This window comes from Bufo gargarizans, chromosome 2 (genome assembly GCF_014858855.1).
Source record: "Bufo gargarizans isolate SCDJY-AF-19 chromosome 2, ASM1485885v1, whole genome shotgun sequence".
NCBI lineage: Eukaryota > Metazoa > Chordata > Amphibia > Anura > Bufonidae > Bufo > Bufo gargarizans.
The window spans coordinates 152,964,174-152,990,600 of NC_058081.1; the positions used below are offsets into that span (position 1 = coordinate 152,964,174).

A 26,427-nucleotide genomic window follows, 5' to 3' on the forward strand; every position below is an offset into this window, starting at 1 on the left:
TAAAACTTCATAATGTCTGCTGCATTTACAGGGGTCCAACCTAGGGGTCAAGCATATGATGATGTCGGATTTTGAGAAATATACTGCTGGGCGTACAAATTTGTTTGGGTCACCATAAAGATCAAGATTTTGAAAAAAAACTATTTCTGTGAAGCCAGTGCAGTCAATCTGGATTCCAGAGTTTCCTACAAACTCTGGAATTTGGGGCTCATAATCCTCAGGTGGTGTGGACCATAGGGGATCACTAGGGGGAAGGGGCTACTTCATCTCTCCTGGGGCGTCTCCTTGAGGGTCCCTCATCACCGGATGACAATGATGATGGAGTAGAGTATGTGGCATTCTCTTCTCCCTTACTTGCAGAGTCCGTTTCAGAGGCAAGGATGGCGTATGCCTCTTCAGCGGAGTACATTCTCTGGGATGTACTGGACGCTGTCCGCATCTTTTGCGGCCCAATTGAAGTGAATGGGTCCGCATCTGAGCCGCCAAAACTGCGGCTCGGATGCGCACCCGAACTACGGTCGTGTGCATGAGGCCTAATAATGTGCACTAGTTCAATAATGCTCTTGTTCTGTGTGGCAGTACAAAAGTATCCCCCCTCTTACTCTCCCCAGTTAATGTCCACATAGTGCCCCCATAATCTATGCAAGTATTAAATACCCCTATATAATGCCCCCAGTAAATGTCCACATAGTGCTCATCTCCCCTTTCCCATAGTGTCCCCCATAATGTGCCAGTATAAAATGCCCCTATGCAGTTCCCAAAGTAGATGCCCCCATAATGTGCCTATATACTATGCACCCATAGTGTTCTTCCACAATGGAAGCGCTCATCTCCCGGTGCCGCCATAGCACCGGATTGGGATTCAGCCGTCAACACGGTTCTCCGATCCGGCTGTAATTTTAACAAGCGGATCTGGAGAACTGGAAATGTCTTGCACCCTGCAAGTCCAGAATGGAGTATCACGCTCACACATGAAGCATAATTCCAGCAATGGATTTGCTCATGTGAAAAAGCCCTAAGACCAGCGTAAGGTTGCATTTCCGTTTTTCTGATCCGTCAGAGAGAGAGGAACGGAAGAAGAGAGAAAAAATGGATCCTGTTGCATCAGTTGTCATCCGTTTGAGACATTTCCATCTGAGATGCGTTTTTTAGAACGGATCTCAGACGGTAACAGCTCAAATGGATGACAACTGAAGCAACAGGATCCGTTTTTTATGGGATCCTGTAAAAAAACGGATTCTATGCATATGGCCACATGCACACAAACATAATTTGTTTCCATGTCCGTTCCATGTTTTTTTTTTGCAGATAGGATGTGGAGCCATTGCTTTCAATGAATGAAAAAAATGTGGACCGCACACCATGTGCTGTCCGCATCCGTATGTCGGTTCCGTAGCCTAAGGCCCCTTTTACACAAGCGAGTTTTCTGCGTGGGTGCAATGAGTGATGTGAACGCATAGCACCCGCACTGAATCTTGACCCATTCATTTCAATGGGTCTGTGTACATGAGCGTTGTTTTTCACGCATTAGTTCTGTGTTGCGTGAAAATCGCAGCATGTTCTATATTCTGCGTTTTTCACACAGCCCTGGCCCCATAGAAGTTAATGGAGCTGCATGAAAAATGCATTGCATCCGCAAGCAAGTGTGGGTGCGATGCGTTTTTCACTGATGGTTGCTAAGAGATGTTTGTAAACCTTCAGATTTTTATCACGCACTTAAAAAAACGCATCAAAACAAAAAAACTTAATGCAATCGCAGACAAAACTGACTAAACTTGCTTGCAAAATGGTATGAGTTTCACTGAACGCATCGGGACCTAATCCATCACGCTCGTGTGAAAGGGGCCTAACTGATGCAACAGAATCCGTTTTTTACAGGATCCTGTTTTTTTTCTTTGTCTCTCTCTTCTTCTGACGGATCAGAAGAACGGAAAGCTAAACAGTGATACAAATGCACCCTAAAAAGCTGGTCGCAGAGAAGAACCCGCCGGACAAAAACCATTGCATGCTGTGGTTTGTGTCTGGATAATCCTTCGCTTGCTACCATAGATGTTAGGCTTGTCAGGCGGGGAAACCGCTTGCATCTCCGGCCGGTCCCCATTATAGTGAATAGGGCCTGGGCGGACTTCCAGCAATACATGTGTGCTTATATGGATCCGGCAGGCTGTTCTTCTGCCAACAAGCCTAATGCTAGTGTCAAAGAAGCCTAAAGGTGGCCTTTAGTAAATGTGTAAATGTGCGCCATTGAATTCACAAAAATCCTTTCAGAAAATCTGCATGAACTACACTGCCGTGTGCACGTAGCCTTACAAGTGTTTGCATTATCGGCGCGGATCCGTCTGTGCAGATACAAGGCGGATCCGCACCCAACGCAGGTGTGAAAGTAGCCTTAGTTGCTGGAGCAAGCATGTGAATGGCAGAGCAGGGTGGACTGTGCAGAAGACATTTCTGACCACTCAGCATGGGTCCAGGTGCCATGATATAACTAGCATGGCCCCCATCTGTAACAGAACATGAAGACGTCCAGACCCTGGGGATAGAGACACCTCTGAGCCGTCCTTCCATAAGGAAAGGCTTTTATTCTGGACTGTCCCTCAGTTTATGATGGAGTTCCCCCCGGAGATGTGGGACAGAATGATGGTTACTATTGTGGAGAAAGGCCCGGGCAGCATGCTGCCTGCACCTGAGGGAGCGGGGAGGTGAGGGCGGCTCAGGTGGGGACGCGGCAGGGAGTGACAGGAGCCCCGGGAGACGCTGGAGCAGCGCCGCTGTGACAGGAGCAGGGCAGGAGCTCGCACGCACACAGGCAGCGGAAGCTCTGAGTCCCCCTGTGTGGAGCGCCTCCTCCTCGGGCTGTGACTTCATCCTCAGCCCCGGAGCTCCACAGCCGACCGAGCACCGCCCCGCGCTCTCCCCGCTGGAAGATGAATGTTTACCTAACGGACTGTATTCGCGGTAAGTGGGCCGGGGAAGGAGGTGTGATGGGTGACGGTGTACCGGCTGCCCCTGCGCCTTGTGCTGTACGAGCCGCCTCACACACAGGCCCGGGGAGCGGGGGCTTAGCTCAGGGCTTTACCCCCATGATGTGCTATCCCCGACTGTAAGGTAAGGTGAGGTAACCCCCGCCATAACGTGTGAGCTGCCCCTCCCCCACGCGGCACAAGAAGCCCCTGCTTTCATATCTGCCTTGTATTTACATGGCTGTGGTGATGCTGCCAGCACCGTGCTCCCCCAGAAATCCCCTGCTCATGGAGTGTCAGCTCTAGAGCCAAGAGTAAATATCTGGTAAGAGTGGGCTATCCCTACTGGGGGCATGTGTAGCCCTGAGCTACTGATAGGAGTCCTCATTCATTGTGAATCATTTGACAATATAAGGCCGTTGCCTGCCTGTCCCTGTATTGTGTCCCACAAACAGCGGGTCCGCAACACGGCAGGTCCGCTGCCGAACCCCACAGAAGAACTATCTTCATTCAGCAGGACCTGCGCTGACGTCACCACGTGGTGAGCTTGATTACGTCATCAAAGGTCCTTTTGCAGGTCCTGAAAGCAGAAAGAAGATGCTGGCTGTGCGAACAACAGGATGAGGCGAGTTAATTTTTTTATTTTATTTTTTAACCCCTAAAGCCACATTTTAGTAAACATTCTGTATTAGGAATGCTGGTATTTTCCTTTTATAACCATGTTATAAGGGAAAATAATACAGTGATTAGACTTTCATGCGGTTGCTCATCCCTATCATCTCCTAGCAACCATGCGTGAAAATCGCAGCGCATCCGCACTTGCTTGCGATTTTCACGCAGACCCATTCATTTCTATGGGGCCTGCGTTGCGTGAAAAATGCAGAATTATAGAGCATGCTGCGATTTTCATGCAACACACAAGTGATGAGTGAAAATCACCGCTCATCTGCACAGCCCTATTGAAGTGAATGGGTCCGGATTCAGTGCGGGTGCAATGCGTTCACCTCACACATTGCACCCGTGTGGAATTCTTGCCCGTGTGAAGGGGCCTAAGGGGGGGGAAATAGTTATTAAATAAAAAGTGAAAAAAATAAATAAATAACACACACCAAAATATTAACGCTGGGTTCACACCTAAGCGTACTGTGTATGCACAATTTTATCGGGCGTTTACATACGCGGCTCCGGAAACAAGCAAACGCCCGCTGTCGCGCGTTCCCGGAAGTCTATGGGCGGGAATGCGCGACAATACGCCCCAAAGAAGCTCCTGTACTACTTGGGGCGTAGGGCGTTTTACAGGATGTTCGTACACGCTGTAAAACGCTCAAGTGAGAACCATGCCCATAGGGAATCATTGGTTCTTGCCTGTTCAGCGTTTTACAGCGCGTAGGAACGCGCTGTAAAACGCTCAGGTGTGAATCCAGCATAAGTGTAAATCGCCCCCTTTCCCAATTTTACATATGAAATATGTAAACAATAAATAAACATTACATATTGCCACGTCTGAAAAGTCCAAATTATTAAAATATATATAAAAAAAGTCCTATGCGGTGAACGCCGTAACAAAAAAATGTAATAAAAACTGCGCGATTCGCCATTTTTGTTTGTCACCGTGTCCCCCCCCTCCTAAAAATAGGATGATCAGATTGTTCTATTATGGGACGGACGTTCCATAAAATGCGGAATGCTTGCCGCTTTTTTTGGTATTTTTTTTTTTTTCCCACATGGTATCGAGTATTGCAATACTTTTTTATGCTATCGAAACAACCATAGTGCAGCTCATTGAAGTGAATGGGACTGAACTGCGATACAAAGCATAGCCGCTATCCAGTGGACAGCACTGTGCTTTGTAAGCAGCGAGGAGGCCGCGGTACTCACCGGAGCACCAAACAGCTGGTCGGAGTGGGACCCCGACTGATCAGATACTGATAACCTATCCTGAGGAGAGTGAAAAAAGATTGTAACAGCACTTACGGAAAAAATTGTATAACCAGTATGGTGGTGGTGCCGGCGGTGATGGGTACCAGTTCGTAGTTCCCCCGTTATTCCAAAATGTAGAAAGAGACCGCAGCACTCTCAAGTCTTCAAGGAAAGTGTAGTTTATTCACCAGAATAAGGCCTCTTTCACACTACAGTATGTCCATTTCAGTGTTTTGCGGTCCGTTTTTCACGGATCCGTTGTTCCGTTTTTTGCTTCCGTTGTGTTTCCGTTCCGTTGTTCCGTTTTTCCGTATGGCATATACAGTATACAGTAATTACATAGAAAAAATTGGGCTGGGCATAACATTTTCAATCGATGGTTCAGAAAAAACTAAACGGAAGACATACGGATGCATTTCCGTATGTGTTCAGTTTTTTTGGCGGACCCATTGACTTGAATGGAGCCACGGACCGTGATTTGCGGGCAATAATAGGACATGTTCTATCTTTCAACGAAACGGAAATACGGAAAAGGAATGCATACGGAACACATTCTGTTTTTTTTTTTTTGCGGAACCATTGAAATGAATGGTTCCGTATATGGAACGCAAAAAACGGACCGCAAAACGGAAAAAAAAAAACGGTAGTGTGAAAGAGGCCTAAATGACATTTTCCTAGAAGACCTGAGAGCGCTGCGGTCTCTTTCTACATTTCGCTATCCTGAGGAGAGGTCATTAGTATAAAACACTTGAAAACCCCTTTCATTGGTAGAGAAATGTGGCAGGTGAAGGTGACTGTCCGCCCAGGATGTGGCGATGACATGGCCACTTCCTCTTCTGTCATCTATTGCTGTAAGTCCTACTTGAGCTCAGTGTGAAAGAGGGAATACTCTGACTACACAAGGAGCAAGGTAAGTACTGACTGTGTACGGGGGGAAGTTATTTCACCTCAGTTTTCTGCTACACCATGTATCTGGAGGGATCCACATGGGATTATTAACATCCCTGTGGTTCCTTGGTTTTGGTGGGAATTTTCCCGCCTTTTGGATTTGCCATCGCCAGGCAGATTTCATCCCTATTGGCCAGCTAGTTGGCCTATGAGGGTACTGTTGCTGGGGCAGAATTTTCTCTTCCCTGGCGACAGGTGTCTATTGGTTGGTGTATGTGATGGGCTTAGGACTATTTATGATGGCTCCCCAGGCTGGCTCTGCTTTTTTCTGTTCCCCAGTTTGGGGGGGCTACAGGGGTTGCGGCCGCCCGGTCACGGTCTAGCTCAGGTGGTAGATAGAAGTCATCCTCTGTATGGAGGGACTTATTTAATTCTTGGTATTTAAGGGCTTTTTCCATTTCATGCCTTTTCTTGCTTTCTGTATGCAGATCCATTCACTTCAGTGGGTCTGCATAAGAAACCGAAATGACCCTGTGTGCGTTCCATGACTGTATATTGGCATGGCCCTTCCGCAAAAAAATAGAATATGTCCTACTATTGTCCGCATTACGGGAAAGGATAGCTGTTCCACAAAATGCGGAGTGCACATGGCCAATATCCATATTTTGCAGATCTGTAATTTGCAGACCACAAAACATCCAGTGGTCGTGTGCATGAGCCCTAATTATGAGACTATTACTGGTCTTCATGTTCTGCTTTATTTGTGAAAGACGTTTACGGTTATTAAAGTACGTCGTGGTTGATTAATCTCCTTGTTAACAAATGTTCTCAGATGCCGTACGGACATCCACCTACGTCTTATGGATGGAAATCAGAACAGCTTTCTGAATCTGGCCTAACAGCTAGGTGCTGTATTGAAGAATTTGGTGGCCACCAGTATACATTATGGGCCAGATTTATCATGACTGACAGCTCACTCCACTTTCACATATGGCTAAAGTCAGTTTTAGCCAAGTCAGATTTATGATCGGCCCTTTAAGACTGTAATAAATGACAAAAGTCGCAAATCTTTACGAAAAAGTTGCATGTTCTATTAAAAAGTCTCGTAAGATAAGCATGGTCCTCACTGGAGTGAAATTGCGCATTTTTTGCAACTTTTTAAATAGTCGCAATAGTAAATCTGTCTAGAGATTCATTTCCATAAGAAAACACGCCCACTTTCTGAAAACTGGCGAGCATAGTGCAGAGCAGAAAAAAGTCGAAAATTTTTGCGCAGTTTTAGTGATTGTGCAAACATTTTCGACTTTTTCACTCCATTATTCTGACTTGAGCTAATGATAAATCTGGCCCTATGTGTATATAGTGGACTGTGAGTCTCCAACATCTGCATCTATGGACCTTGACACATTGTACTTCTGTTGACTTGACAGAATGATGCTCGCTGATGTCTATAGAAGGCCTGTTTGGCAGACCAGCAGTCAGATTGGCTCTTGTCCAATACTTGTGTGATTTCTGTGCACGGCGATAGAACGGACATCTTTATAAGTAGAGCTTTTTATCATGGAAGGTTCACATCTGAATTGGAGTCGCCATTAGAAGCCTTACTTGCAGATAAATCATAAAAGCCTCCATAACAGGCGCAATTTTAGTAGTAAATGTGAGTAAAATAGTAAGATTGTGTAAAAACAGCATATACATACAGTACAGACCAAAAGTTTGGACACACCTTCTCATTCAAAGAGTTTTCTTTATTTTCATGACTATGAAAATTGTAGATTCACACTGAAGGCATCAAAACTATGAATTAACACATGTGGAATTACCGTATTTTTCGCTTTATAAGACGCACCTGATTATAAGACGCACCTAGGTTTTTGAGGAGGAAAATAAGAAAAAAAATATTTTGAACCAAAAGGTGTGCTTTTGGTGGATTTTGAACTAATGGTCTGGGGACGACACTGTTGTGGGGGCTCTGTGGATGACACACTGTTATGGGGGGGGGAATCTATGGATGATGCACTGTTATGGGGGATGTGTGCTGTGAAACATAGGGCCATGAGGGGGGCCAGCATAAGATGCTATATGTGTGGGTGACACACATATAGCATCTTATGCTGGTTCCCTTCATGGCCCTATGTTTCACAGCATTACAGTACTTTATTCTTTTGTATGTTAAATAGAATCAATCACTCTCCTTTTGATAAACTAGCTGACACTGATATATCGCCGGCCGCTATGCTGCACAGTGTGTCCAGCGATACATCAGTCACAGTGCGGGGAGGGAGGAGGGGCTGGAGGCAAGTCACAGCGGGGCCCGGTGCAGTCACTGTATTACACCGGGCCCCGCACACAGAAGTCTCTTTGTATGTAAAATCTTTCATTATTCCTGAATCCATCACTCTCCTATTGATAAACTAGCCCAATCGCCTGCATCAGTACTCACTATGAATGTAGCGTGCGGTGCCTCCGGCGCATGACTACATCCTGCTCCTGCTTCATTAATGAAGTGGGAGGAGCGTGACGTCAGTCACACGCCGGCCGGACCGCACGCTGTATTCCTAGTGAGTAGTGATGCAGGCGATTAGGCTAGTAAAGTTTATCAAAAGGAGAGCGATTTACGGTATAAAGGATTAAGGAAAGATTTTACATACAAAGAGACTTCTGTGCGCGGGGCCCGGTGTAATACAGTGACTGCACCGGGCCCCGCTGTGACTTGCCTTCAGCCCTTCCTCCCTCCCCGCACTGTGACTGATGTATCGCTGGCCACACTGTGCAGCATAGCAGCCGGCGATATATCAGTGTCAGCCCTGTAAAAATAGTCAACCATCGTTTTATAAGACGCACTGTCATTTTTCCCCCTCTTTTGGGGGAAAAAAGTGTCTTATAAAGCGAAAAATACGGTATATACATAACACAAAAGTGTGAAACAACTGAAAATATGTCATATTCTAGGTTCTTCAAAGTAGCCACCTTTTGCTTTGATTACTGCTTTGCACACTCTTGGCATTCTCTTGATGAGTTTCAAGAGGTAGTCACCTGAAATAGTCTTCCAACAGTCTTGAAGGAGTTCCCAGAGATGCTTAGCACTTGTTGGCCCTTTTGCCTTCACTCTGCGGCCCAGCTCACCCCAAACCATCTTGATTGTGTTCAGGTCCGGTGACTGGAGGCCAGGTCATCTGGCGCAGCACCCCATCACTCTCCTTCATGGTCAAATAGCCCTTACACAGCCTGGAGGTGTGTTTGGGGTAATTGTCCTGTTGAAAAATAAATGATGGTCCAACTAAATGCAAACCGGATGGAATAGCATGCTGCTGCAAGATGCAGTGGTAGACATGCTGGTTCAGTATGCCTTCAATTTTGAATAAATCCCCAACATTGTCACCAGCAAAGCACCCCCACACCATCACACCTCCTCCTCCATGCTTCACGGTGGGAACCAGGCATGTAGCGTCCATCTGTTCACCTTTTCTGTGTCGCACAAAGACACGGTGGTTGGAACCAAAGATCTCAAACTTGGACTCATCAGACCAAAGCACAGATTTCCACTGGTCTAATGTTCATTCCTTGTGTTCTTTAGCCCAAACAAGTCTCTTCTGCTTGTTGCCTGTCCTTAGCAGTGGTTTCCTAGCAGATATTCTACCATGAAGGCCTGATTCACACAGTATCCTCTTAACAGTTGTTCTTGAGATGTGTCTGCTGCTAGAACTCTGTGTGGCATTGACCTGGTCTCTAATCTGAGCTGCTGTTAACCTGCAATTTCTGAGGCTGGTGACTCGGATGAACTTATCCTCCGCAGCAGAGGTGACTCTTGGCCTTCCTTTCCTGGGGCGGTCCACATGCGAGCCAGTTTCTTTGTAGCACTTGATGGTTTTTGTGACTGCACTTGTTTTCCCAATTTTTCGGACTGACTGACCTTCATTCCTTAAAGTAATGATGGCCACTCGTTTTTCTCTACTTGGCTGATTTTTTTCTTTCCATAATACAAATTCTAACAGTCTATTCAGTAGGACTATCAGCTGTGTATCCACCTGACTTCTCCACAACGCAACTGATGGTCCCAACCCCATTTATAAGGCAAGAAATCCCACTTATTAAACCTGACAGGGCACACCTGTGAAGTGAAAAACATTTCAGGTGACTACCTCTTGAAGCTCATCAAGAGAATGCCAAGAGTGTGCAAAGCAGTAATCAAAGCAAAAGGTGGCTACTTTGAAGAACCTAGAATATGACATATTTTCAGTTGTTTCACACTTTTTTGTTATGTATATAATTCCACATGTGTTAATTCATAGTTTTGATGCCTTCAGTGTGAATCTATTTTCATGACTATGAAAATTGTAAAGAAAACTCTTTGAATGAGAAGGTGTGTCCAAACTTTTGGTCTGTACTGTATATATATATTTTTTTAACTGAAAACAGGCACAAACACTTTAGTAAGTGTGCCCCAGTATTTATAAAGAGTTGCACAGCAGGTGATGAATTAGGTGAGGTGTCTTTGCATTCGTCAGAGCGCAGGTGGATAGTGTACAATTGGGCCTCTTTCACACGGGCGTTGCGGGAAAATGTGCGGGTGCGTTACGGGAACACCCGTGATTTTTCTGCGCGAGTGCAAAACATTGTAATGCGTTTGGCACTCGCGTGAAAAAAATCACGCACGTTTGGTACCCAAACCCGAACTTCTTCACAGAAGTTCGGGCTTGGGATCGGTGTTCTGTAGATTGTATTATTTTCCCTTATAACATGGTTATAAGGGAAAATAATAGCATTTTTTTTTTGTATAATTGTATTTTATTAAAGTAATTATAAAAAGTAGAAGAAACATACACAGTTTGATAGAAAATCCGCCTGTCATCAGGCGAGCAGTAAATAAACAGGCTTTGACACTTCAAGTAAGCCACATAAATGTAGAACAAGCAATTCGAGTTTCACCAATTACAGTTCGTGTATTGATATATCTGAGCAAAAACTGCCTACTTCTGAGCAGTCACAATGCAAAAAAACATTATCAATATCATAAACATAGGACAGGACAATACACAAAAGGTTGGGGGGAGGGTAGAAAGGAAATTAGTCATCAATAATAGCATTCTGAATACAGAATGCATAGTCAAATAGCGCTGGGGGGTTAAAAATTTAATTTATTATTGTTCGCGTAGCCCGGCATCTCCTTCTGTCTCCACTGCTGAACAGGACATGGGGTGAGCATTAATTACATGAACAGGACCTGTGATGACGTCACTCCGGTCATCACATGGTCCGTCACATGATCTTTTACCATGGTGATGGGTCATGTGATGGAACATGTGATGACCAGAGTGATGTCATCACAGGTCCTGTTCATGTAATTAATGCTCACCCCAGGTCCTGTTCAGCAAAGGAGATAGAAGGAGATGTCGGGCTACGCGAACAAGAGGACTAAGGTGAGTTAAATTATTTTTTTTTAACCCCTCCAGCGCTATTTGACTATGCATTCTGTATTCAGAATGCTATTATCTTCCCTTTATAACCATGTTATAAGGGAAAATAATAATGATCGGGTCTCCATCCCCCATCGCCTCCTAGCAACCGTGCGTGAAAATCGCACCGCATCCGCACTTGCTTGCGGATGCTTGTGATTTTCACGCAACCCCATTCACTTCTATGGGGCCTGCGTTGCGTGGATTATCGCACCGCAACGCACAAAGAGGAGCATGCTGCGATTTTCACGCAACTCATAAGTGATGCGTGAAAATCACCGCTCATGTGAACAGCCCCATAGAAATTAATGTGTCGGTATTCAGTGCGGGTGCAATGCGTCCAACTCGCGCATCGCATCCGCGCGGAATACTCGCCCGTGTGAAAGGGGCCTTAGAATACTCGTTGGTCAGCTCGCAAATTAGGCACAAAAGTGCAGCTAAAAATTTGCAGCATATGCATATGTTTGTGAAAAAAATAAAAATAAAAAAATAAAGTAAATAAAATTGTCACACGGCCTACAAAGCTGACAAACAAAACCACCACCCCTGGAGTGGCGTATTAATAAGACTCATTTTTTGCCAAATTCATACAAATAGGCGCACCTGCATAAGGGTACTTTCACACTTGCGTTTTTGTTTTCCGGTACTAAGTTCCGTCCTGGGGGCTCAATACCGGAAAAAAATCAGTTTTATCGTAATGCATTCTGAATGGAGAGCAATCCGTTCAGATCCTCTTACGTTTTTTGGACAGAGAAAATACTGCAGCATGCTGCAGTTTTCTCTCCGGCCAAAAATCCTCAACACTTGCTGGAATGCCAGATCCAGCATTATTTTCCATCGAAATGCATGAATGCTGGATCTGGCCCCAAGTGTTCCGGAAAAACTGCACGCGCAGACCTTTAAGAATGTGAAAAAGATAAATACCGGATCCGTTTTTCTGGATGACAACCGGAGAGACGAAGCCGGTATTGCAATGCATTTGTCAGACATATTCGTATCCGTCTGACAAATGCATCAGTTTTCGTCCGTATTGCCGTATCCGGCAGGCAGTTCCGGCGACGGAACTGCCTGCCGGGATCCTCTGCCGCAAGTGTGAAAGTACCCCAAATGGGTCTTATAAAAAAAAAAAAAAAAAGCATAACTAGTCATGCCCACAAAATTTGCCCACAACATGAAACTGTCGAATGTAAAAAAAAAAAAACTCCAAAACAGGCGCAGGATGATTACTGAATGTGGCTAAAACAATTAGTCCAAACAAGGCACAATTAGACAGAAACAGATGCACGCCACTATAATAAATGACCCCCCACGGTGATCGCCTAATAGAGGTGACTGTTTCTGAGAAGGTGTTGTCCTTGATACTTGATGAAAAGCTCAACGGTTATAGCATATAGTATGTAAAGATTTTGTATCCCAGAGCTGATTTTGAGAGGCATGATTTCTGGGTGGTAGAATTAGGGAGGGGGGGCAGTGGTTAACACGTGTATTTGTAATGATGCTGCACATGAAAATCTATGTGTGTGTTAGGTCCTTAACCCCTTAGGGACTTAAGACGTACCGGTACGCCATGTTTGCCGAGTCCTTAGGACCCAGGACATACCGGTACTAATAAAAGAAACGTGCCGAGCTGAATTAATAAAAGACTTCCTAACTATATTGGAGCCCCGGTGTCATCCTTTTGGGGACCAGGAAGCCATCACTACATCATTTGAAGCGACCTCGGCGGGGGAGGTTGAGGTACAGGTGTCTTGAGCTTGAAAAAAAGTTGAAAAAATAAAGTTTTCCCCCAAAAAAATTACGTTTCAAGTAAAAATAAACAAAAACGTCATTTTCCCCAAATAAAGTTAAAAAAAGGTAAATAATAGGGGAAAAAAAAAGTAAACATATTAGGTATCGCCGTGTCCGTATCGACCGGCTCTATAAACATATCACATGACCTAACCCCTCAGATGAACACCGTAAAAAATAAAAACTGTGCTAAATAAACATTTTTTTTTGTCACCTTACATCACAAAAAGTGTAATAGCAAGCGATCAAAAAGTCACACGCACCCTAAAATAGTGCCAATAAAACCGTCATCTCATCCCGCAAAAATCATACCCTAAATAACAAAAAATAAAAATTGTTCCAAAACGGCTATTTCTTGTTACCTTGCCTCACAAAAAGTGTAATATAGAGCAACCAAAAATCATATGTACCCTAAACTAGTACCAGGAATACTGCCACCCTATCCCGTAGTTTCTAAAATGGGGTCACTTTTATGGAGCTTCTACTCAAGGGGTGCATCAGGGGGGCTTCAAATGGGACATGGTGTAAAAAAAAAAAACAGTCCAGCAAAACCTGCCTTCCAAAAACTGTATGGCATTCCTTCCCTTCTGCGCCCTGCCGTGTGCCCGTACAGCGGTTTACGACCACATATGGGGTGTTTCTGTAAACTACAGAATCAGGGCCATAAATACTGAGTTTGGTTTGGCTGTTAACCCTTGCTTTGTAACTGGAAAAAAAATATGAAATTGAAAATCTGCCAAAAAAGTGAAATTTTGAAATTGTATCTCTATTTTCCATTAATTCTTGTGGAACACCTAAAGGGTTAACAAAGTTTGTAAAAATCAGTTTTGAATACCTTGAGGGGTGTAGTTTATAGAATGGGGTCATTTTTGGGTGGTTTCTATTATGTAAGCCTCACAAAGTGACTTCAGACCTGAAAAATTGGGTTTTTGAAAAATCTCAAGATTTGCTTCTAAACCTTGTAGCATCCCCAAAAAATAAAATATCATTCCCAAAATGATCCAAACATGAAGTAGACATATGGGGAATGTAAAGTAATAACTATTTTTGGAGGTATTACTATGTATTATAGAAGTAGAGAAATTGAAACTTGGAAATTTGCTATTTTTTATTTTTTTTTACAAATTTTTGGTAAATTTTGGTATTTTTTCTAAGTAAAACATATATATATATATTTTTTTTTTACTTAATTTTACCAGTATCATGAAGTACAATGTGTGAAGAAAAAGCTGTCTCAGAATGGCCTGGATAAGTCAAAGCGTTTTAAAGTTATTAGCACTTAAAGTAACACTGCTCAGATTTGCAAAAAAATGGCCAAGTCCTTAAGGTGAAATAGGGCTGAGCCCTTAAGGGGTTAACCTTTCACCGCTCCTGACACGCCTATTTGAATAGTTTCATGCATTCCCCACGTACTAACAATTCTGGAGCCTCTATTCTTATGTCTCTGTTGTCGTCCCATTTCCTCTATTATTTCTACTAGAAGTTATGAATGAATTGCTATTAGCCTTCAGTAAGGGTACAGAGGGGAGGCAACAAGTTGGGGTATGTATCTGCACAGTCTGAAAATGGCAGCACTGATTGGATAGTCAGTCTGTGTAGGTACACACCCCCAACTGGTTGCCACCCTCTGTACCCTTACTACAGACTGCTACCAATTAATTCATAACTTCTAGTGCAAATAATAGAGAAATGGCACAACATACAGCCATAAGAATAGATGCTCCAGAATTGTTAGTATGTGGGGAATGCATGAAGCTATTAAAACAGACATGTCAGGAGTTGTGAAAGGTCCTCTTTAAATGGGTTATCCAGTAATTGATAATGATGACCCATCCTCAGGTCATCATCACATTGGCGGGGATGCGAGCTTTGGCATCCCCGCCTATCAACTGTTTCAGGGAGCCGCTCGCTGCACTCATTAGAGCATCATATAGTGGTAGTGCTTGGTATTGCAGCTCCGCCCCATTGACTTGAATGGATCTGAGCTGCAATTAGGCCAGCCGATCGGCAGGGTCATTTCTTAAAAAAAAAAAAATAATATATATATAAAAATTCAAATCACCCCCTTTTCCCCCAAAATAAAAATACGGAAACAATAAAAAAAAAACACCATGGACATCGCCGTGTGTGAAATCATCTGTACTATTAAAATAAAAATAAATAAACTTAACAGAAAAAAATGGAATAAAAAGTGAACAAAAAGTCATACACACACCCCAAAGTTGTTTTTAAAATTTTTATTTTTTCAGTATTAAAACATAAGAAAAACTTTGCATATGTGGTAATTGTGCTTATCTGGAGAATAAAAGTAATGGGTCATTTTTACTGCATTGTGAACGCAATACCCATAAAACTGGCAGAATTGCTCTTTTTCTTTTTTATTCCATCCCATTTGGAATTTTCCAGCTTCCCACTTTATTCTACGCAATATAAAATTGTGCCATTAGAACGTACAATTTGTTCCAGAAAAAGAGTCCTCATTCGGCTATGTGAATGGAAAATTCAAAAACTTTTTGCTCCGGAAAGGCAGGGAGTGAAAAACGAAAACTCAAACAGAAAATCGCTGCATCAGGATGGGGTTAAACCTAACATTTTTGTCTAGAAATGCTTCTCTAGTTTTGTACACCACCCCCTATTAGAGTGAGTTTGTGACTTTTTTGGAACTTTTTAAAAATTTGCAATGATAAATCTGGAATAGAACTAATTAACATAGATAACCACTGCCACCTACTTTTCAAAACTGGAGTGAGTGATGTAAAAATTAAAAAAATCCCCCTAAAAAGACCCCTGTTTTGTGGCTTTTCGAATCCATAATTCTGGAGTGTATGGTATGTATCTATAAGTTCCCCTCATAGTCATATTATAGCTTCTTGAAAACCGGCAACGTTCCCACCTCGAAGACTTGAATTGCCTTCCTATCATGGAGTTGGATTCTGTTTTATGGTCAATGGGGATCCAGCAGTTTGTGGCATCATCCAGCTATGTCGAATATGGTGAACTCTGGTAGGATGTTGCTCTACCGGATTTCACAATGCAGATGTGAATGTCGCCTTATTGACTGGGTTACTCTATAATCTGGCAGCAATAGAGCAACATAAATTTTATTTTATTCTTGCTTGCCCTTTTATTCTTGCTTTTTTGTTATCCAGCAGCCCTCAGAAATGCTTTGTTAATATGGAAATGAATGGCATGCTGTGCAGCTCTGCTCATTATGTTTATGGGATTGTTTTGCCTGTTTACAGCTGTGTAGCATCTGGCCACCAAGCGACCAAATTACTGTGTGTGAACATGGGGCGCTACAGTAAAATTGTGGCATTACTGCAACATCAGTGTTTCCTCGTGGAAGCGAAGATGGTAGGCAAGCTCATGACCATGGCCAAAAGTCCTGTATGGCATCGTTTTCTGTGAACATCAGTCACCAGCAACTTTGTGTCCCATAGGGAAAAACTGAGGCCATGTCGCCTATATCCCATGATTATATTAAAACTAATTTGCAACCAAAGGTCCCGGTCCTTGCCTAGCAAACTGGTGATATTTACCTGGAAGCTGTCATGTAAATCTTTTTGGTCACCATCAGTCTCTCCTTAAAAATTAATCTGGGTCCAACACCTGCACCCCTACCGACCAGATGTTTGCAGCAGGCACCAGTGCTGAAGACTAGGCTTAGGCATAGACATAGCAGCAGCGAGCAGGAAGAGAGAAGGGAGACAGCACATGCATACTGTTCGTGCCTTCCCTTCATACAGCTGAAGATCTGATATTGATGACCTATTATGAGGATAGGTCAAGAGATCCATCATGTGCTGCTCTACAACTGCTTTTTGAAACTATTCTGAGGATAGGTCATCAATATTAAAAGCCCAGAGAACCCCTTTAATCTCCTGCCAATTTGCTCCATCTTCTCTTGTGGTTTGCAAAGCTCTCAGGGTTTGGTCTCATGCACACGACCGTTGTTGTGGTCCGCATCCGAGCCTCATTTTTTGCGGCTTTAGTGCGGACCCATTTACTTTAATAGGGCCGCAAAAGATGCGGACAGCACCGTTGCTCCGTTCCGTGGCCCCACAAAAAAAAAAATTGCATGTCCTATTCTTGTCCGTTTTGCAGACAAGAATAGGCATTTCTACAATGGTCCGCTTGTTCCGTTCCGGGAATTGCGAAAGGCACACGAGCGGCTTCCCTTTTTTTTTTTTTTTTTTTGCAGATCCGCGGTTTGAAGACCTAAAAAAAACTTAACGGTCGTGTATATAAGGCCTTTAGCAAAGTGGTTTGTGTTAGCAACTCTTTTTTTACTACTGCAGACAGGGCACAGTAGGGAGGCTTCTGCTTCTTGTCTCACAACCAGACACATAAGGCTACAATTCTGTTAAGAATGGCAAAACAGTCAGTTTTTAACAGAAGTTTTTTTTTAACTTGCTGGCTGATGCCAGTTGTATTTAAAAAAAAAAAAAAAAATTAAAATGGTTATACAGTACATTAGAGGTACCCCTCGAAGGCTACTTTCACACTAGCGGCAGGACGGATCCGACGGGCTGTTCACCCTGTCAGATCCGTTCTGTCGCTATTTCGCCCTGCCGCTTCGTCCCCATTGACTATAACGGGGACGCGGGGGCGGACCTCCGGCGCAGCACGATAGTGCATGGCGAGAGGCCTCTGTACTAAAAGTACTGCATGTCTGACTTTTTAGTCTGGCGGCCTCTTAACGCGCACTGCCGTGCTGCGCCGGAGCTCTCCCCCCCCCCCCCCCCCCCCATTATTGTCCGGCGGCAGGACGGATCCGACAGGGTGAACAGCCTGTCGGATCTGTCCTGCCGCTAGTGTGAAAGTAGCCTTATGGTGGCACTAACCCCTTTCTGACCTGCGCTGTACATGTACAGCACAGAAGAAAGTGAGATGTACGTCCCACTGATCGTGGCAGGCACAGAAGCTGTAACCGCTGACCACAGGGTTTTGAGTAAAAAATAATGCCATTTACAATTGTAAAAAATAGACATATTGGGTATCAGCGTGCCCCATCTATGGAACAAAAAAACCTTTGCCAGAACTAGGGCTGCAGTAAACGAATATTTTAGTAATCGAGTATTCTATCGATTATATTTCTCGATTCATCGAGTAATCTAATAAGAAAACCTTCTTAAAATAACGTACGTAATTATGTTTTTCTTTATAAAACAATATTTTTATTTGTTACAGTGGTGGTATGGTATCGCAAATAATTGCACACACATGTTGGCTTGGCTGTATAAAGTTATTAGTTTACTTTGGAGGGGTTAATGGAAGCACCTTGGCAATGGGCATGTATAAAGTTATTGGTTTGTAGGGGTTAATGAAAGCACCTTGGAGGTGCCTTCATTAACCCCTCTCTAAACCAATAACTTTATACATGCCAAGGTGGTGCTTCCATTAACCCCCTCTCCATCTGCCTTTCAATATCAATTTACAGTGAGTCCCCCTGATTCCCCCCCCTCCCCTGGCGTGCCTCTAGCGCTGTTAACTTAAATTACCTAATGGCACTGGCACTAGTGAGGAGGGCGCAGCCGCAGACACATGTGATGTCACGCCGGCTAACGATGCGTCTGTGACATCACATAAGGTCCCAGTGCATGCTGGGATGAAGACGGTCTGTCTTCATCCCAGCATGCACTGGGACCTTATGTGATGTCACAGACGCATCGTTAGCCGGCGTGCTGACGATGTATGTGCGCAACTGCGCATTACACAAAGTCCTGCCTGCAGGGCGGTGCCATCTCTTTGAACTCCAGAGGACATGGAAGCGGTGAGTGAGACGCTTAATTTCACTTCCGCTCCGTGATCACATGATGGTAAACGATTCCTTGATGCAGGGAAACTGCATCGAGGATTTTTTTGACTCGATTTAATCTAATTATTCGAAGAATCGTTTCAGCCCTAGCCAGAACAGTCAATTTTTGGTCACCTTGCTTCACAAAAATCATATAAAGGTCACAATATAAAGCAATCTAAAAGTCGCATGTACCCTAAAATGGTACCGATGAATCTCATCCTGCAAAAAAAAAAAAAGGCCGCTACTCCACATCATCACCAGCAAAATAAAAAAGGTATTGCTCTCAGAATACAGAAACAAAAATATATATATATATATATATATCAGCAAAATAACGGTAACATCATTTTTCTGGCACAGTGCAGTTGCTGCTTTTTCTTCATCCTGCATTCCAAAAAGCTAAATAAAAAGCGATAAATTCATATGTACCCCAAAATATTACCAGTGATAAAGGCAAAGTAAGCCCTGACACATCTCTGTCAAAAAATAAATAAAAAAGTTTGGTTGTCAGAAAATGGCAGTACTGTTATCCACAGGCGGTTCAAAAGCAATTTGGCACCTGTAAACCAATCCATCAAAATTTGTGCTGCAAAAGCCAAACGTGATCTTTCCCTTCTGAACCCTGTAGCGTATCCAAACACCAGTTTATAACCACAAAAGGGGTATTGTCATACTCTAGAAAAATTATGTAATAAAATTTGGGATGCTTTTCCTTACCACTTGTGAAAATGAAATACGACTGTATTTTAGGTCCGCGTCCGATCCACTTTTTTTTTTTTTTTGCGGAACGCACACAAACGCATTCATTTCTTTGGTTCAGAAAAAAATGTGGACAGTACGCGGATGTCATCTGTGTGCTGTCCACATCAATTATAGAACATGTCCTTTTCCTATCCATTTTGTGGACAAGAATAGGTAGTTCTATTAGGAAAATGTGGAATGCACGTGGCCGTTATCTGTATTTTGCGAATACGGAAGACGGCAAAGTACAGATGGCCGTGTGCATGAAGCCTAAAACTACATATGGTTGAAATACAGTGTAATTTTTCATTTTATGTCCCAATCGTTAAAATGTCTATGGAATCTATGGGTCCAAGCCTATTACCATACTCGTAGGTTACCCTTGAAGGCTTTAGTTTCCAAAATTGGGTCACTTTTTGGAATTTTTCACCGTACTGGTATCTTAAAGTCCCTTCAAATGCTACATGGAGCCCAAAAACCATTCCAGTGAAATCTGCCCTTCAAAAGCCAAATGGCACTCCTTCCCTTTTGTCCTCTGCGGTATACCCATTCAGCCGTTTATGACCACATAAAGGATTCTTCTGTATTCAGGAGAAAATGAATGACCAATTGTGGGGTACCCCTTCTGAAAATGTAAAATGTGGTGCTAAAGTAAAATTTTTATTGGAAAAAATTTAGCTTTTAATTTTCACAAGTGTCTTTAAATTCTTTGAAATGCCTATTGGGTTCAAAGCGCTCACTATACCCCTAGATTCCTTGAGGGCTGTAGTTTCCAGTATGGTGTCACTTTTTGGGGGTTTCCACTGTAGAGGTAACTGGGGGTTTCTTCAAAATGCAACATGGTGCCCAAAACTATTCCAGCAAAATCTGCTTTCCAATTACCCTTAGGGCTGTTTCACACGAGCGGATGCCGTGCGTGACATCCGCTGCGTGAATGACAGCCAAGACCCGATGCGGACAGCAGAAGCACGGAGAATTAACATGATTGGTAATGGTCCGTGCCTCTCTGTGATCTCTTTACTACGAAATCACAGTGAGATAAAGGGCCGTTTTTTGTGCTCCGTATACGGTCCGTATACGAAACCATTCATTTCAATGGTTCCGCAAAAAAAACGGAATGTACTCCGTATGCATTCCGTTTCCGTATTTCCGTTTTTCCATTCCGTTGAAAGATAGAACATGTCCTATTATTGCCTGCAAATCACGTTCCGTGGCTCCATTCAAGTCAATGGGTCCGCCAAAAAAACGGAACACATACGGAAATGCATCCGTATGTCTTCCGTATCCGTTCCGTTTTTGCTGTACCGATGGCCAGGGCGCACGTGAGTATAATGCTGCTCACTGACCTATCATGGCAGCCAGGACTTCGGTAGCGTGACTCCTGGCTGCCATGGTAACCGATCGGAGCCCCAGCATTACACTGCTGGGACTCCGATCGGAACTGCTGCTGCCACCAATGATGGGGGGAAGGGGGCCCCTGCCACCAATGATCAATACTGGGAAGGGGGGGGGGGCGCGCTGCTGCCGCCACCAATGATAGGGGGGGGGGGGCCCCCTGCCACCAATGATTAATACTGGGGGGGGCGCACTTCCCACTGCCACCAATGATGGGGAGGGGGGGGCCCTGTGGCCACTGCCACCAATGATTAATACTGGGGAGAGGGGGGGGGCTTTGAGTTACCAGAGGGGGCTGATAAGAGGGAGAGGCTGGGGGCTGATCAGAGACTGTGGGGCACATCAGAGGCTGGCTGACATAGTTAGCTCCCTGCTGCTGTGTGCACAACGCACAGGGCAGCAGGGAGAGTTTAAAGTCCTATTCACCCTAATAGAGATCTATTAGGGTGAATATGACAAGGATTCTAGCCCTTAAGGGGGCTAATGGTTATTAAATAAAAAGTAAAAAAAAAGTTAAAAGTTTAACCCCTCCCCCAAATTTAGAAAACAATGTATCACGATATATATCGCATATCGAACATGCTTAAAATTATATCACAATATAGATTTTAGGCCATATCGCCCACCCCTACGCTGGACTCACTGACATCACGCTGAACTCAAATCAGCTCATTAGCATGTGGCATGCGGCATCTTTGTGTGTATATTATGAGGTAACCATCTGTCACACCAGTAAGTGAATACATCTAAGGTACATTTTAGTAGTTAATGATTGTATATAATTAGATTATAATCAAATATCCACATGACAGGTAACATTAAAGGGGCTGTCCGGGTTCAGAGCTGAACCCGGACATGCCTCCATTTTTCACCCCGACAGCCCCCCCTGACTTGAGCATTGGAGCAGTTCATGCTCCGATGCTCTCCTTTGTCCTGCTAAATCGTGCAGGGCAAAGGCATTTTTGGGAGATCCGGTGACGTACCGGGGCTCTCCATGGGGCTGCCAGGAAGCCCGGTGATGTCACTGGCACTGACGGGCGGGATTTAGCGCTGCGCTAAAGCCCGCCCATCAGAGCCGGTGACGTCGCGGAACACACTGCCGGGCGTGTTATGGAATGTGTTATGATAAACAAAAGAGCCCGTGCCCTGCGCAATTTAGCGCAGGGCAAGGGAGCGCATCATATATTATTACTACAGCCCCACAGTTCTCCATATTTTTGCACAGTACATTATAACAGTTTTAGTATGTTATGCTGCTGAGCAACTTCACTAAAGGGGTTGTATCAGTAAGAAACCAGACAGCATTGGGGAAGCGGCTGCAAGTAAGAGTTTAGCGGTACTTGCCTAGTGAAGACTGTGCTGCCACTCCAGTTCTTCCGGCTCAGCTGTTTACCTGGCTGCAGTAGTGAAGTCATGTAGACCTCACGTGACCACCGCTGCCAATATGTGGCATCAGTGGTGCACTGAAGAAGCCAGTGTTAACATGCCTCATTGCCTCAGCCAGATGAACAGGTGGCGACCGAGCGGTTCAGGATCTGCTATGTTACTACTGCTCACTTCTTTATTGCAGCCTACTCCCCAGTGTTGTCCAGCCCCTTTAAGTCAGGGCATCTAAGAGCTGCACTAATAACAGTATGTCTAGGTTCACATCTATATACAGGTTCTGGTAGGAGCCTCCATCACAGATTCTGGCAGAAAAAGAACAAAATACCCCTAATCTGTTTGCATATCACTACCCTACTTCACAGAAGTATACGTCAACAGGTATGCTTCAGGTATAATCGTGACACATACATAGAGATCTATCTTGAGTGTTGCTTTACCTATCCTTTTAGGACCAAATCGGTCCCCTTCTTTGTTTATTTTTATTTTCCTTTTGTGTATTTTGTTGTTCCACTTTTATTTCTATGAAGATTGTGCTGTCTAGATACCTGGTCTAGCAACATTGATCACTTTTGAATATCTGTACAATCTATCTGACCATTGTTATACATATGTATATGTAATAAGAAAAACAATAAAAATTGTCAATATAAGAAAAAAAAAGAACAAAATACCCCTGTGTGTGATGGTATTTTGACTGGCAAAACCCTACAGATCCTGTTAAAGTCAATGGGATCTGTCATGGCCATCAACTAAACAAAGAAAACCCTTACGGTACTTAATAGACTCTAATATTAATAAAAGGGAGATAATGCACAGTTTATGGCATGCAGTTCCCTAGAAGTAAATGTACTCTTGTTCTGAATACTGAAATAACAAGGAGTGTAGCGGCCGTCCTATTGACTGAATAGCTGCTTAAGGTGTTTGAATAAAATGTCAATACATTAATGTGTTAGATTTTTTTATATCTGCTGCCCACATTTTAATTCTTGTCTTCAGGGACTGGTCTAAGAACTGTTAGGCGATGTTTAGTGCCAATAGTATGCCACTGCTTGTAAATAGGATATATTACTATCCGGGTTTGCTAAGGAAAAACGTATTGATTTATAAAAGACACAATTATAAAGAACAAGTAAACCAGCAGTGTTACCCAGGGACGGGAATGAAATGGAAATGTCTACCGTTTATAGCCCCAATGCTATATACCGTATTTAACTTTTAAACATATAACCACACCACTAGCTCAATCCACGGGGTCACCATGACTATTCGACCTAGTGGCAATATGGGGGGCAGCAGTTCTCTATGACCGTGTGTTACGGAAGTAGATGGGGATCTACTCTGCCACAGAACATGTTTGGTTTGGGGCTTTTCCTAAGTGATCCTGTACAGGGATCTGGGCTCCACTGCAGGAGAACCACAAGGTCTCTACCTCTTGGAGTAGTCTCTGTTCAGTGACTGCAAATTTGCAGGGATCAAGAGACACGGGTACTGGGCACCGAGGCATCTAGCAACACCGTAGTTGGAAAAAGTTCGGAAACAAGCTGGGGTCAGGGCAGGCAGAGTATGTGCAATCCAGTTAACAGTCCAAATTTCCAAGTGGACAGCACAGGGTCAAAATGAGGTCAGAGGTCAGTTTAGGCAGCAAAGTGTTAACAGGCAGAGTTCTGTACATAGGAAGGTAGACAGGACAATGGCATACCTTTGCAGTATAGTTACTAACTAGGACCTGTTACTCAGGCACCTGCTCCATTGGCAGTATGCCCTAGATTCCCCAGAGAAGTCTGTCATAGGCTGGGGGCAACAAACAGTGTTCTGGGCTTTTAAGAGGCCTTTAAGGACATCAGGAGAAGCTGCAGGCAAGATGCATCGTCCTAGCAGGAACATGAGCATGTCTCCCTGGCATCTGTGCACTCTGACCTAGCAGCCATGTCCGCCAAAACAGAGGAGCTCTGGGGCATGGGCCGCTGACATAACAGTGTGTTACCCTCTGTATAAGACATTAGTGCAGTCTATCTGGTGTCATGATGTCACTCACCATCATCTATCTGTACTGAGAATAGCGAAATCACGCCAGCACTGCCTGGATGACTTTTTGTGCAAGGACCAAGTGAAGTTTGCAAGTAAGGCTACTTTCACACTAGCGTTCGTCGGTCCGCTCGTGAGCTCCGTTTGAAGGGGCTCACGAGCGGACCCGAACGCAGCCGTCCAGCCCTGATGCAGTCTGATTGGAGCGGATCCGCTCAGACTGCATCAGTCTGGCAGCGTTCAGCCTCCGCTCCGCTCGCCTCCGCACGGACAGGCGGACAGCTGAACGCTGCTTGCAGCGTTCGGGTGTCCGCCTGGCCGTGCGGAGGCGTGCGGATCCGTCCAGACTTACAATGTAAGTCAATGGGGACGGATCCGTTTGAAGATGCCACAATATGGCTCAATCTTCAGGCGGATCCGTCCCCCATTGACTTTACATTGAAAGTCTGGACGGATCCGTACGAGGCTATTTTCACACTTAGCTGTTATATGCTAAAATAATGCAGACGGATCCGTTCTGAACGGAGCCTCCGTCTGCATTATTATGATCGGATCCGTTCAGAACGGATCCGATCGAACGCTAGTGTGAAAGTAGCCTTATCCAGTAAAAGAAACATACCAATGCGTTTCCATCTAAGAGAATTTAGGGTCCATTCACACATCCGTTGCGGAATAAATCCGGACCCATTCATTCTCTATGGGGCTGGAAGAGATGCGGACAGCACACAGTGTGCTATCCGCATCTGCATTTCTGGAGCGCGTCCCCGATCATCCGGTCTGCGGCTCCCGAAAAAAAAATAGAACATGTTCTGTTCTATTGTCCGCAATTGCAGACAAGAATAGGCAGTTCTATGGGGGTGCTGGCCGGGTGTATTGCTGATCCGCAATACACTACGGACGTGTGAAAGAACCCTCAGTCATGGTACCATGACTAAGATCTTTTTTGGATTGAACCGCGTTGGCAGTATTACCGTTTATCCTGAGGAGATGCATCTTTTTATATGAATTAAAATAAAGATTTTATCTCCATCCTGGACAACCACCATATTTTACTGAACTGGACTGAGCTATAGTACCAAACACTGTCCCACAAATTTGGACGTGGTACTGACTGTTTGTTTTTATTTTTTAAAGCCCGAGGAGCCTGCTTTCTACACCTGTGCAACAAAATTGTGCACAAGGTTACGGTCCATCGCAGGCCCTCTCCATAAGAGAAGGGCCCCCCATAAACCTTTCCCAGTCTCTCTAGGCCAGAAGGCTCCTGCAAGGGACCAAGACAAAACAGGTAACCCCCAGCCGAAACCAAGGGTACGCCAATTCTGTGCTCCGGCTTTCACCTAGGCTGCCACCCAAGGTGTCTACACGGAGCTTCAACAGCTAGGCTGGACAGATACTGCAGAGAAGGCACCACTGCCAGTTGGATCTGATGATTGGTGAATGCTTTCAGAATTGGGAACCCCACCTTTCTCTGCCTCGCAATGTTCTAGTGAATACAGAGCTTACTTTGTTAATGCATGAGGAATATTAATTAAAGACAGCAAAAATCCTTTGTTTATTTCAGTTATAGTTTCCAGATTAGGCTCCATTCAGATCTGCGGATCCGCAAAACACTGGGCTGGCACCCCAATAGAAATGCCTATTCTTGTCCGCAGCTATGGACAAGAATAGAACATGTTCTATTTTTTTTTTTGTGGAGCCGCGGACAGCACACTGTGTGCTGTCCGCATCTTTTCCGTCTGCATTGAAAATAAATGGGTCTGCACGGATCCGGACCCAAAGTGCGGACATGTGAATGGAACCTAATTCTATTAAAAGGAAAGGTGTTTGCACTCGTGGAGCCCATTCTGTCTAACACCTGTCCTTGCCTCCATGTATTATTCAGGAGTTGGCTGTCACTTACACTGCTTGGCCTGATGACCATCTTGTAGTTTGCCTTGAACTCTTATCTATTTTTCATGCTTTACATTAGTTCGAATGCCTTCTGTTAAGGCTACATGGGGTGGCCTTAATCTAATCTAATGTGCCTATTGGTAGGGGGGTGGACATATGGGAGTTCGGACACTTGGCC

The 26,427-nt window shown here is 44.3% G+C and overlaps 1 protein-coding gene across 1 annotated transcript in view; it reads left to right on the forward strand.

Annotated features, from left to right (window-relative positions):
- The first annotated feature begins 2,836 nt into the window (after positions 1-2,836).
- ATP8B4 (ATPase phospholipid transporting 8B4 (putative)) overlaps positions 2,837-26,427 on the forward strand; it is a 397,315-nt gene continuing 373,724 nt past the window's right edge. Inside the window, exon 1 of the mRNA XM_044279613.1 lies at positions 2,837-2,955. The gene's annotated coding sequence lies outside the window, so the exon portion shown is untranslated. The remainder of the gene's footprint in view (positions 2,956-26,427) is intronic.